Consider the following 12,718-nt stretch of genomic DNA (forward strand, 5'->3'; position numbering starts at 1 on the left):
CAGGGCTCGAACCCACAAACTGTGAGATCATGACCTGAGCTGAATGAAGTCAGACACTTAACCCACTGAGCCACGCAGGCACCCCTTAGCTGGGTACTTTATAAAGTTGGTTGGTGGTACAAGGGTAAGGAGATTTCCCAAAGGAAATGAGCAGACTTCTTTAGAATTTCATGTATGACACATTTATATTTTTAAAATAATTAAAAAAAAAACATACATAAAACTATGGTGGGGTACCTGGCTGGCTCAGCAGGAAGAGCATGCAACTCATGATCTCAGGGTTGTGAGTTCAAGCCCCACATTGGGTGTGGCGATTACTTAGAAAAATAAAATTTTTAAAAACTTCTTATTTGGATCGTGGCTATTAAAAAGACATTAAAAGTGGCAGAGGCAGTAAAGAAAGATAAGAAAATTCACACTTATGGTTAACCTACCAAATTGAAATGTTGTGTTGAATTTTATTGACTACTTAATGTGATGTATTTATCGAATAGTGCTTGGAGCTGGGTGATCAGACTGAGAGGGTAGATTAATCTCCTACCCCCTGTCTGTACTTCTAGTGTATTATCCTAGGCACTAGGAATGTATTTTGGAAGTCACCAGGATACCCAGGAAAAAGTAGCTCTGATTTTCTTTACTTAGGCCACTGGCCTTGCTTGAACACCCTTCTCATGGCTCTTCTGAATTCTTCTAATCTTCTGTCATCCTCCAGGATCTATACAGTCTAGCTCAAACGCCAGCTCCCAAATATTTGAAATCTCCCCAGTGTGTGAAATAGTGGCATATAGTGATCTGTCCTTTCCACTGAGTAAAACGGAGCTGACTTTAACACTATCTATCTGTACTCCATTCTCCTATTGTCTACGATTACAGCCACCCACAGGAACAATTCACTGTCCCCTCCAAAGAGTAAATATATAGTCTGGGAGGGTGTGTGAATACAGATCAGTACTTGGAAACATGTTTACCATTGGCATTCTCTCTCTCCATCCTCTCTCTTCCTTCCCTCTGGTTTCCCTCCCTTTTTCTCCTCCTTGACCATTTTCTAAGTCTCTTTAATCTTCTACCTCTTTGTAGGGTCCCCTCATCATGGAAGAGGGAGCATCAGGTCCTTGAAAAGGTATACATTTTTGGAAAAATCTTCACGTCCTTCAGCTTCTATAGAATGAGAAACCCATAAGACAAACAAAACCTTCTCTTAAAATTTGATTATTACTCAGAACGTAACTTCATTGTGTTACCATGCAAACAAAGTCTCTGTGTCTCTACTCCTTTCCAAAGACCATCCTTCACTGTTAGAACAACAGAAAGAGAAAACTCAGATTTGCCCCTATCATAGGCTAAATAATGACCCTTAAAGATATCAGCTCCTAATCCTTGAAACCTGTAAATGTTACCTTTATGGAAACAAGGCTTTTGCATGTGAATTTAAATTAAAGATCTTGAGGTAGGGAGATTGTCATGGATTGTTAGGATGGGCCCTAAATGTAATCATGAGTACCTTATAAGAGAATGGCAGAGGAAGATTTGATGACCCATAGAAGAGAAGGGGGCAGTGTGACCAAAGAGGCAGAGATTGAAGTGATGTGGCCACAGGCAAGTGATGTTGGCAGCCGCCAGAAGCCAGAAGAGGCAAAGAACAGATTCTTCCCTTGATCCTTCAGAGGGAAGTGTGACTCTGCCCTGAATCATTGCTTGTGGCCCAGTGAAACTGAACTGAAGTTCCAGCCTTCGGAACTGTGAGAAAATAAATTTTCTGTTATTTTAAGCTACCAAGTTTGTGGTGATTTTCTCTTTTCTCTTCTCTTCTCTTCTCTTCTCTTCTCTTCTCTTCTCTTCTCTTCTCTTCTTTTTAATTTGAGAGAGAGAGAGCCAGGGAGAGGGGCAGAGGGAGAGAGAAAGAGAATCTTAAGCTGAGCCTGGAGCCTGATGCAGGGCTCAATCCCATGACCCTGGGGTCATAACCTAAGCTGAAATCAAGACTGAGCCACCCAGGCGCCCCTTGGTGATTTTTTTTTTTTTTTTTTTGCAGCAATGGAAAACTAATACAACTCCACTAAGAATTAACCACACCAACTAGGGGGGTATTCACCCCTCTCTGCTGAGCTAGAGCTGGTACTGTTAAAATTGAGGAAATCAGGACCTCTGACTAGAACAGAACTAATACTTCTGTGATTCTTGCTGCTGGTGGTTGGGTTCTTCAGAGGCAGATGCTGAGATAGAGTCTGATGTGCTGGATATTTATTAGGGTCAACACCTGTGGAGAGAAGAGAGGCATAACACTGTCAAGGGGCAAAACTGTAAATGTATATTGTTGCCCTGTCAATGTGTATGTGAACTGTTTCTGACACTTTTCTCTAATCAGAATAGAAAAGAATACATTTGCCAAGTCAATGGGTTTATATCATGTACCTGAGGCCCTGTTAATCTGCTCTGCCCAGAGGTTGTAATAGATCTATTTGGCATGATGGCTCTAATTGAAACTACTACACGGTTGAATTTGTGAAGACTATTATCATTCTCTAGGATCATATTGTTTCAAGTAAATTAAATGGAAATATGATGGGGACCATCTTCCCCACATCATTTAGATCCTTAAAGGTAGCGCTAATTTTCACCATCTCCCTGGAGTGTGATATTGTTCCTTATTTACTATCTTGACTGGATAGGGAGTAGTTTAGGAGACTTCCATTTGGCCTTTCCTATTATGATAGCTCTCATCCTACAGGCTCAGGACTCAACGTAGGGTTACATCAACTACAGGTATGCCAACCTCAATTATACGTTTGAGAACTAGGAATATTTTCACTGAGTATGGCTGCAGACCTGGTGGACCCTCTGTAAGTTGAATCACACATTATCTGGTCCCCATAAACCCTGGCTCTAAAAGAGGAGCCATGATAATACTTTGAGTATCTGGGTATAAATGCCAACTTAGACCCTATGCCCAAAGTCCCCCAAATATTTTGGTATTCTCTTTCCATATGACGGTGGGGGGAAGGACTGAGAGGGAATTATTACCATGTATACTTGCCAGAACATTATAGGATTCTTCCTCCTGGACACCTAGCCTCTTCTTCAATCAATGGGCTCTGGTCTGAGATGTGGCTTGGGATTATCAAATTTTAATTTGGTCCATAACTCTTAATGGATCAAGCCTCCTTAGCTGACACTCCAACACTTGCTAATTATGATAATTGCATCCATCTGGTTTCTAGCTGTCTCTAGTGACTCAGAAATAATCTAGTGGCTAAGCACTGCTACCTGGTTTCCATCATTTTGTATTTCTAACATCCCCAGGGCTACTTAGTGTGCCTAGTAACAGATTCTCTCACCACTAGCCCTGGTGTACCAAGGAGGGCCACCACTGAAGTTTTAGTAAAGCGGGTGCCCCTCTCACCAGCATATTCCTTGTAACTTCAGTAAATGGTGTAAACCTCTCTTGGAGCAGAGTTATCTGGTGAGTCTTCTGGCCCTACATGACATACTCACTTTCCTGAGTCTTTCTATCCTTCCCTCCACCAAATGCATTGCATTGACACTTTTAGCATTTTAGCTTCACTTAGTATGAGCCTTCACTTTTCCCATGCTTCTAGGTTCCATCCTAATAGCAAGTTTGCCCATTACTAAAATAAACTCTCCTCTATCCAGTCTTACATTTTGGTTCTCTTGATCAAGCCTCTTCAGAGTCCAGTGCCATGTGAATGTCCTGGCTCATGCCAGTAAGTGATGGCTGGGCCTGGTAGCTCCTTTGCAGATCCTTTGGTGAACAGTCCTTTACTTCCTATTATAGGCTCAGCACACCCCCAGCTGTACTATGCTATGAATTAACCCTAATTATGGACTTAATGTCCAGGAGTGGAGGTGCAGGGCAGACCCTGTCTTGAGGGTCTGAGTTCTCTGCATTACCTTTAAGAAAGCAGGATATGCTAGCTCTTAAAAGGAGAGGAAGTCTACTTCTGCATGCTCAGATGATTTAGAGGAGTCTGGGAGTTCAAAATATACCCAGATATCCCCATCCTAAGTATCAGAGTCCCATTAGCCTTGGCATATTAGATTTGCCTTCGGTGGTCATTTAATCTTCTCTGGAGCTTTCCTACCCTATTAAGTCCCACCCCAGTGCCTTCAGTTTTCTCTGCCCTCCTGCTGCAGGAGATGGAACCTTTTTTGGTAAGTTTTCACACTTGGCTTTCCTTGCCTGCAGCAAGGAATATCCATGGATTTAGCAATAGTTACTTAATCCCATTATCCTTGCAGTTACTATTTCTCCTATACTTCTCAAATGCTAAATACGTTGCACCAGCTAGTACATTCCCCTCCATAGGCATACCACCCTAACTCGTCACCACTAAGAATTGGATTACCATCTTGTGCCACATAGTGTTTCTGCTCCATGTATCACCAATGATCAGATCCTCATTGCCAACCAGGTGGTAGGAATGATCTAGCTTTAAAAATCCCATCTTACCACCTTTTAGCATTTTTGGACTGCTTCTTTGGACTGCTCTTGGTACCAATTTCTGCAGGTTGGGTTCTCCAGATGCAGGCACTGATATCTACAAGAATATGGTCTGCAGAATATTTATCAAGCATCCACATCTTTGAAAGGGAGGAAAAGGAAGAAAACTGGGCAGAGGGGAAAGCCCAAATGACATACAAATCTGACAAAGCTTCAGCCAACCCATGGGGACCTCTGGAGCATTTGTAACCCACCAGCCTTGTCCCATTGTGGGCCAAGATGGCCAAGCCTTTATACCCCTGCCTCATTCAGTCACCTAACATGGGATGCCCCAGGAAGGGCAAAGCCTTGGGTGAAGTAGCTCTCTATACACCTGAGGCAACTCCTGAAGGAACTGATAGCTAGAAGTTGTCTACTGGCACCACTCCTAGCAACTGGGGCAAAAATCCTCCTTGAAGTAAAATCTGGGGCTGCAGATCTGTGATGTTAAGTTAGGCTGCAGAGCAATTTATGCCCCAGAGCATTGTTGAAAACAGAAAAGCAATCAGCCAACAATTAGAGAAGCCTAATATCTGGGTGTGATACCAAACAAGGCACACAGTTTAACAGAGAGATCAGGGAAAGAGACAAAGGGAGCCCTACTAAAACCATTGGTATCCCAGAGTGACTGTGTGCATGTTCAAGGTTGTGTCCTCTGAGGAATGACATCAGGGACTTCACATTGTGGGGGAAATAGACTTCACTAAAATAGTCCAGCCAAGGGGTGCTTGGGTGGCTCAGTCGGTTAAGCGTCCAAGTCTTGATTTCAGCTCAGGTCACGATCCCACAGTTCATGAATTCGAGCCCTGCATCAGGCTCTGCGCTGACAACACAGAGCCTACTTGAGATCCCCTCTCTCCCTCTCTCTCTGTCCCTCCCCTGTTCCTGACTGCTCTCTCTCTTTCTGTCTCTCAAAATAAATAAATAAACTTTAAAAATTAAAAAATTAAAAAAATTAAGTAGTCCAGCCAAGTCCTTAAGCAAATAAGCAAACAACCAAAACAAGCCTCAGAGAGGAGAGAAAGGAATCAAGATCCAAGAAACTACAATATATTACCTAAAGTGATGAGTTTCAACAGAAAAATATGAGACATACAAAGAAACAGGTAAGTGTGACCCATACACAGGTTAAGAAAAAAAACAACAACAGGCATCAGAAACTGCCTATGAGAAGCCCTAGATGTCAGATTTAATACACAAAGACTTCAAAGTAGCCATTATGTTTCATGCATTCAACATTCAGGATTCAAAGTTCAAAGAACTCAAAGAAAAAAGCTGAAAGAGTTTTTTGCTAGCAGACCCATCTTGAAAGAAAAGCTGAAGGAAGTTCTTCAACCCAAAAGTAACTCACCCCAGATAGTAATTCAAATCCGAATGAAAAAACAAACAACACTGGTAAAGGTAATTATGTTACCTTTTATAATTATAAAAGACGATATAAATGTGTAATTCTCCTTTATCTATTAACTGATTTTAAAAGCAATTGTACAGGCTCTGTGCTGACAGCTCAGAGCCCGGAGCCTGCTTCAGATTCTGTGTCTCCCTCTCTTTCTGCCCCTCCCCTGCTCATGCTCTGTCTCTCTCTGTCTCAAAAATAATAAATAAAAACATTAAAAAAACATTTTTTTTAAAAAAAGCAATTGTATAAAGCAATATATGTATTTCTTATACATAACATAAAAAGCTAAAACACCAAAAGAAAAAATAAACTGGGCATCATCAAAATCTAAAACTTGGGTGCTTTATTTTTTTTAATGTTTATTTATATTTGAGAGAGAGCACGCGCACAAGCTGGGGAGGGGCAGAGGGTGAGGGAGGGAGACACGGAATCCAAAGCAGCTCCAAGCTCTGAGCTGTCAGCACAGAGCCTGACACAGGGCTCAAACCCACAAGGTGTGAGATCATGACCTGAGCTGCAGTCAGAGGTTTAACTGACTGAGCCACCCAGGTGCCCCAAAAACAGTATTTTAAAAAATATCATCAAGAAAGTGAAAACAGGGGCTCCTGGCTGGCTCTGTCGGTAGAGCATGTGACTCTTTGATCTCGGGCTCATGAATTCAAGCCCCTTGTTGGACATAGAGATTACTTTTTTAAGAAAAGGAAAAACAAGTATACAAAATGGAGGCATAAGATAGTTCCTTCCATGCTTATGATTCTCTAATTTAAGTGCTTTTCTTATTTATTTCTGCTTTTTATTTGTTTTTATATATTTATGAATAGGTCCTGACTCCCTTCAAGAGCAGGAAGTGTGTCTTAGTTATTTTATCATAGCTCAGTGGTTACTTTGACAATAATTATGGTAGTGAAGATAGCCTGAGCACAGCACTATGGGGAAAGGAGATCTGAACAGGGGAATGGTTACACATGGTTTGGGAGACTTTGCCAAGCCCTATTGTAATCTCCTGTGGGAGCCAGACGGGAGTACCCTGGAGCCGGCTATGGCTCCACCAATGTTAATGGATTATTTTCAAAAATAAAAAAACAATCCCACTGGCAAAGGAATCTTTCTTTACTGATAGCAATCTGTCTACTTAAGTTCCTGATAAAATGCTCTGCGAAGTCCAGACAGGAACAAGGGCATTGGCCTTGGGCCCCTGGGAACATTTGACAGCAGGTGTTATGGCTTCTTAGTGGTGTCAAGACCCAGAACATGCATGGCACCACTTAGGCAGGTTTGTGAGACGAATGAATGAAATTTCAAGAGAAAACAAAATAATTCAAGGCCAGAAACAGAATCTGTCAAAGGAGCTTTTATAACAGAGAAAACATCAGAAGAAGACATAATAGCTGTCTTCAGGCTTTTATATCCTGGGGCCAGTGGTGCTGGTAAATGTTCAACCAATCTCTGGGGCACCTGGGTGGCTCAGTCAGTTAAATGTCAGACCCTTTGTTTCAGCTGAGGTCATGATCTTGCAGTTTTCTGAGTTCGAGCCCAGCTCAGAATTCTGTCTCTCCCTCTCTTTCTGCCCCTCTCCCACTCATGCTGTCTCTGTCTCTCTCGATGTTTAACACCAATCTCTGGGGGGGGGGGGGGTCATGTTTGCAGATCTCCGTGGTGTAAATACTCCCACCAATGGCCAATTTCAAACTGCAACATGCATGCACACAACAAGCTCTGCGAGCCATGCGCTATTAAGTATTTCAACACTCGCACACACGTGTGAGGTCACATTATTTTTGTTGTCTTACTCTACGCTTCCCCAGACTCTCTCACTACTGTGCACCTTGATCTGTATAGTCTCCAGCCTCTTACCAGGCTTAACTCCCCATGTCTTTTAAGACAGTTCAGGAATCACCTCCTTTGGAAAAAAAAAAAAAAAAAGCTGTGTTTTGACTATCCCAACTGGATTGGGGGTCTTCCCTTGCATGCCCACTATCGCCTGCTACTCCCTTTGTCACAGAATGGATCACACCTGTACGGTTTTGTGTGCTTGCCTCCCTTTCTGGCCCCTCCCTCCATGCCCACCGTGTAGTCCTGGTGGGACTTGGCAACTACAATATACCTTCCCCTCAGTCCAAGGGAGCTCCAACCTACGTTAGATGAAATTGAGTCCTGCCGTAGAAGTTTATGAGCTGGAGTTGCAGAATTCAGGTTGAAGTATGAGATGGGAATTTTGCTTGTCAGAAGGAAAGAACTCTGAGAAAATAAATCCCATGTGCAAAGTAAAGCAGAAATAGATGGACAGCTACATGTACATTAAATATACATATACATTAAATGGGACAGTTGTAAAATCCACGTGGTGGTATGAGTATGTACAAATCTTTCAACTTCTCTGTATATTGAAATTGTTTTTAATTTTTTTAATGCTTATTTATTTTTTTATTTTTTTTTCAACGTTTTTATTTATTTTTGGGACAGAGAGAGACAGAGCATGAACGGGGGAGGGGCAGAGAGAGAGGGAGACACAGAATCGGAAACAGGCTCCAGGCTCCGAGCCATCAGCCCAGAGCCTGACGCGGGGCTCGAACTCACGGACCGCGAGATCGTGACCTGGCTGAAGTCGGACGCTTAACCGACTGCGCCACCCAGGCGCCCCAATGCTTATTTATTTTTGAGAGAGGGAGAGAGCAGGGCAGAGGCAGAGAGATGGGGAGAGAGAGAAAATCCCAAGTAGGCCCTGCACTGTCAGCGAGAAGCCTGACTTGGGGCTCTAACCCACAAACCACAGGATCATGACCTGAGCCCAAATCAAGAGTCTGAGCCACGCAGGTGCTCCTGAATTTTTTTTTTTTTTAATGTGAGCTTCGTGCCCACTGTAGGGCTTGAAGTCTTGACCCCCGGATCAAGAGTTGCATGCTCCACTGACTGAGCCAGCCAGGCAGCCTTGAAATTTTTATAATAAATTATTGAAGGAGGGAGTAAGGAAGAGACGAGAGTCAGAGAGTGACAGAATCCTGAGGAGATTCCAACCTCTGGGTCCACTTGTCCTAAAGGGCCTGGCTGCTTTATTGCCCTTCTCAGGATTACATTGAGAAAAATTTCCCTTTATACTCTGCGAGGTCAAAGTGGAATTTTGTCACTTACAATGAAGGAAGTCCTGACAACAAGAATAATATAATGCAACTGTTTTCACACCTGTCTCCACTGAGCTGTAAACTCTGAGAGGACAAGATCCTGTAGCACACCTGTTTTTGTCTCCACCTCCCAAACCAGGCAATTTAGTGGAACGGTAAATAGCACGGCTTTAGCAGAAGACTTGCATATGGTCTAGGGCTGCTATCTCACTGCGGGATAGTGGGCAATTACTTAAATCTTTCTCAGCCTCAGTTTCCTCATTTGTAAAATGGAGATAATATTTGCTGAATTGAATGTGAGGATAAAATAGGTACTGCAGGCAGAGTATTCAGCCAAGCATCGGGCCTCCAACAAGTGCTTGATAAATGTTAGCCACACTTACTGCTAGCCGCTGACGTATTACCTCACATTCTCCTATTCTCTGCCCTTAGTTTGTTTGTTTGTTTTTTAAATGTTTATTTGTTTTTGAGACAGAGAGAGACAGGGCATGAATGGGGGAGGGGCAGAGAGAGAGAGGGAGACACAGAATCGGAAGCAGGCTCCAGGCTCTGAGCCATCAGCCCAGAGCCCGACGCAGGGCTCGAACTCACAGACCGCGAGATCGTGACCTAAGCCGAAGTCAGACGCTCAACCGACTGAGCCACCCAGGCGCCCCTGCCCTTACTTTTTAAAATTACTGAATCCTTTCTATTCTATATACTTTTTTTATTCAAAAATTTTTAATGTTTATTTATTTTTGAGAGAGAGAGAGAGAGAGAGACAGAATACGAGTGGAGGAAAGGCAGAGAGAGAGGGAGACACAAAATCTGAAACAGGCTTCAGGCTGTCAGCACAGAGCCTGACATGGGACTCGAGCTCACAAACTGAGATCATGACCTGAGCCAGTCAAACGCTTAATCGACTCAGCCACCCAGGTTCCCCTGAGTCCTCTCTATTCTAAACTGCCATTGATTATAAACAACACCATAGTTTTAATAGCAGTTTATCATAAAAATGAGAAAATAGTAACACATTACATATACGGAAAGAGTACAATTTGATGGCTTAAAATATGGGTGCTAGAGATAAGCCACCTCTTTTTTTTTAAATTATTTTTTAATTTTTTACTGAGAATAAACTGAGGGTTGATGGGGGGTGGGAGGGAGGGGAGGGTGGGTGATGGGTATTGAGGAGGGCACCTTTTGGGATGAGCACTGGGTGTTGTATGGAAACCAATTTGACAATAAATTTCATATATTGAAAAAAAAAATAAATTAAATTATTTTTTAATTTTTTAAGTAATCTTTACACCCAATGTGGGGCTCGAACCCAAGACCCCGAGATCAAGAGTCACACACCCAACTGACTGAGCACCCCTACACCACTTTTGTTTTAATGACCTTGGATAAATAACTTCTCTAGACTCAGTTTCTTCATTCAGAAATTCTAAATGTTTGGGACACCTAGGTGGCTCAGTCGGTTAAGCATCAGACTTACAATCAGGTCATGATCTTGTGGTCCATGAGTTCGAGCCCCATGTCAGGCTCTGTGCTGACAGCTCAGAACCTGCAGCTTGCTTCAGATTTTGTGTCTCCCTTTCTCTCTGCCCCTCCCCTGCTCACGCTATTTCTCTCTCTCTCAAAAAATACATAATACACATTAAAAAAAAAAGAAATTCCAAATGTTCCATATGTTCAAAAAGTTAAATAGAGCCATGGAAGACATGAAAAAAGACACAAATCAAATCTTTAGAGATGAAAACCTCAGATGTCTGTGATGACAAATACACTGGGTGGGAGTAAGAGTAGATTAGAATAGAAGAAAAGATTTGCAAATTTAAAGACAGCAATATAAACTATACAAATGAAATACATAGATAAAAATGAATTAAGAATAACAGAAAGAGCATGAGTGAAAAAACGTGACTATGGTAAATTTTGTTTTCAATGTCCAATCTTTCCCCTTCTCACTACAGTCATGAAGAGATACCACAATAAACGTAGTCTCGGGAAAGACCCTGCATCAAGAAACTTTATCTGCCATAGGTCCCATGTCTATGCTCTGGCTATAACTTTTGAAACACAGAATGTTAAAGATGGGTAGGACTTCACCAAGCATTCTACACACACCCACACCCCTACCCCATTTTACATAGTGTGAGCCCAGAGAGTTTAAATGGCTTGTCCAGACCAGACACTGTAGTCACAGGGCAGAGGCTGGAGCCCAAATCTCCTGGCTCCACGCAATCCCATTCAATATAACAAACACCTAAGTGAGCCCCTGGGAACCAGGCCATGGGAAAGGAGTGGTGGGGGGTTGCTGGGAAGGGGCTCTGGATGTAAGTGACTTCACTGGGTGGGGGCTCAGAGCCAGAGAACATTTGATTGTTCCTAGACCCTAAGAATCTCTCCCCATCCCCCACCCCCAGTGGGTGGGTCCTGGGTAAACTAACTTTGTGTAATACAAAACTAGATTAAATTCCTGCAAACCATGAGGATAAGGAAAAGGTATGAGCACACAGGAGGAGGAGAGCTTAATTCTGTTAAGAATTCTTAAAAGGCAGGAAAGATTTCTATAGACGGACCTAGCAGAGTGTATTTTGGGCAATGTCTACCAGCAAAGGCCATTTGCATGTTTGAGAGTTAGGTTTGAATCCAATTCAGCCTTTTGAGCAAATTCCTTTCACCTCTCTGAGCCTGTTTCTTGAGCTATAAAATTCAGATTAAACTATCTCCATGCAGACTGAGGAAGATGAAGTGAGATAAAGTAAGAAAAGTGTTTAGTGTTAATGATGGCTATTAGAACCATTATTACTGTATCCCGGGAGCTTGCCCAAATAATCGTTACAACAACACTGAGATATAACATTTTTATAGATTAGGGAAGTAGAGCTTGGGGAGATTAAGGACTTTCCCCAAGTTGCTTACTGAATACTGCTAAGGGTACGTATGAGTACGTATGGGTATGTATGGGGTGGGGGAAGGGAGGCAGGGTAAAATGGTAAAATAAATGTCAGATATGTCTAAATTTGAGTTATTTCCTTAGGGGCCTTGTGCACACCTTTTTTTTTTTTTTTAACAACATGATAATAGATTGTGGTTCATCTTTTTGGAGGTCATTTTGACCTTAGGTGGCAGGGAGAAAGACTCTCAGTGGACTCTAAAAAGAAATTCTTAAAAACGAGAATTGTTCACCAAACAGCTAATAAAATGTTTCTCAAACTCAGGTAATGGATGGGTTGCTATTCAAAATTCTCACAGACTAGGGGTGCCTGGCTGGCTCCGTCTGGTCGGTGGAGCATGTGACTCTTGATTTCAGGGTTGTGGGTTCGAGCCCCATGTTGGATGTAGAGATTACATAAAAATAAAATTTATTATATGTATATAAGTATATATAATAAATATATATGTACATAATAAATAATATATGTGTTATATATATATGTAATGTTTTTATTTATTTTTGAGAGACAGAGAGAGCATGAGCGGGGAGGAGCAGAGAGAGAGGGAGATACACAATCTGAAGCAGGATCCAGACTCTGAGCTGTCAACACAGAGCCCAATACAGAGCTCGAACTCATAAGCCATGAGATCGTGACCTGAGGTGAAGTCAGACACTTAACCAACTCAGTCACCTAGGTAGCCCCTATTTATTTATTTTCAATTTATTGTCAAATTTGCTAACATATAGCGTATACAGTGTGCTCTTGATTTGGGGGGTAC

This window comes from Lynx rufus, unplaced genomic scaffold (assembly GCF_022079265.1).
Source record: "Lynx rufus isolate CCGP_SWC_20201006 ecotype Redwood Valley unplaced genomic scaffold, mLynRuf1.p SCAF_9, whole genome shotgun sequence".
In the NCBI taxonomy this organism is placed as follows: Eukaryota; Metazoa; Chordata; class Mammalia; order Carnivora; family Felidae; genus Lynx; species Lynx rufus.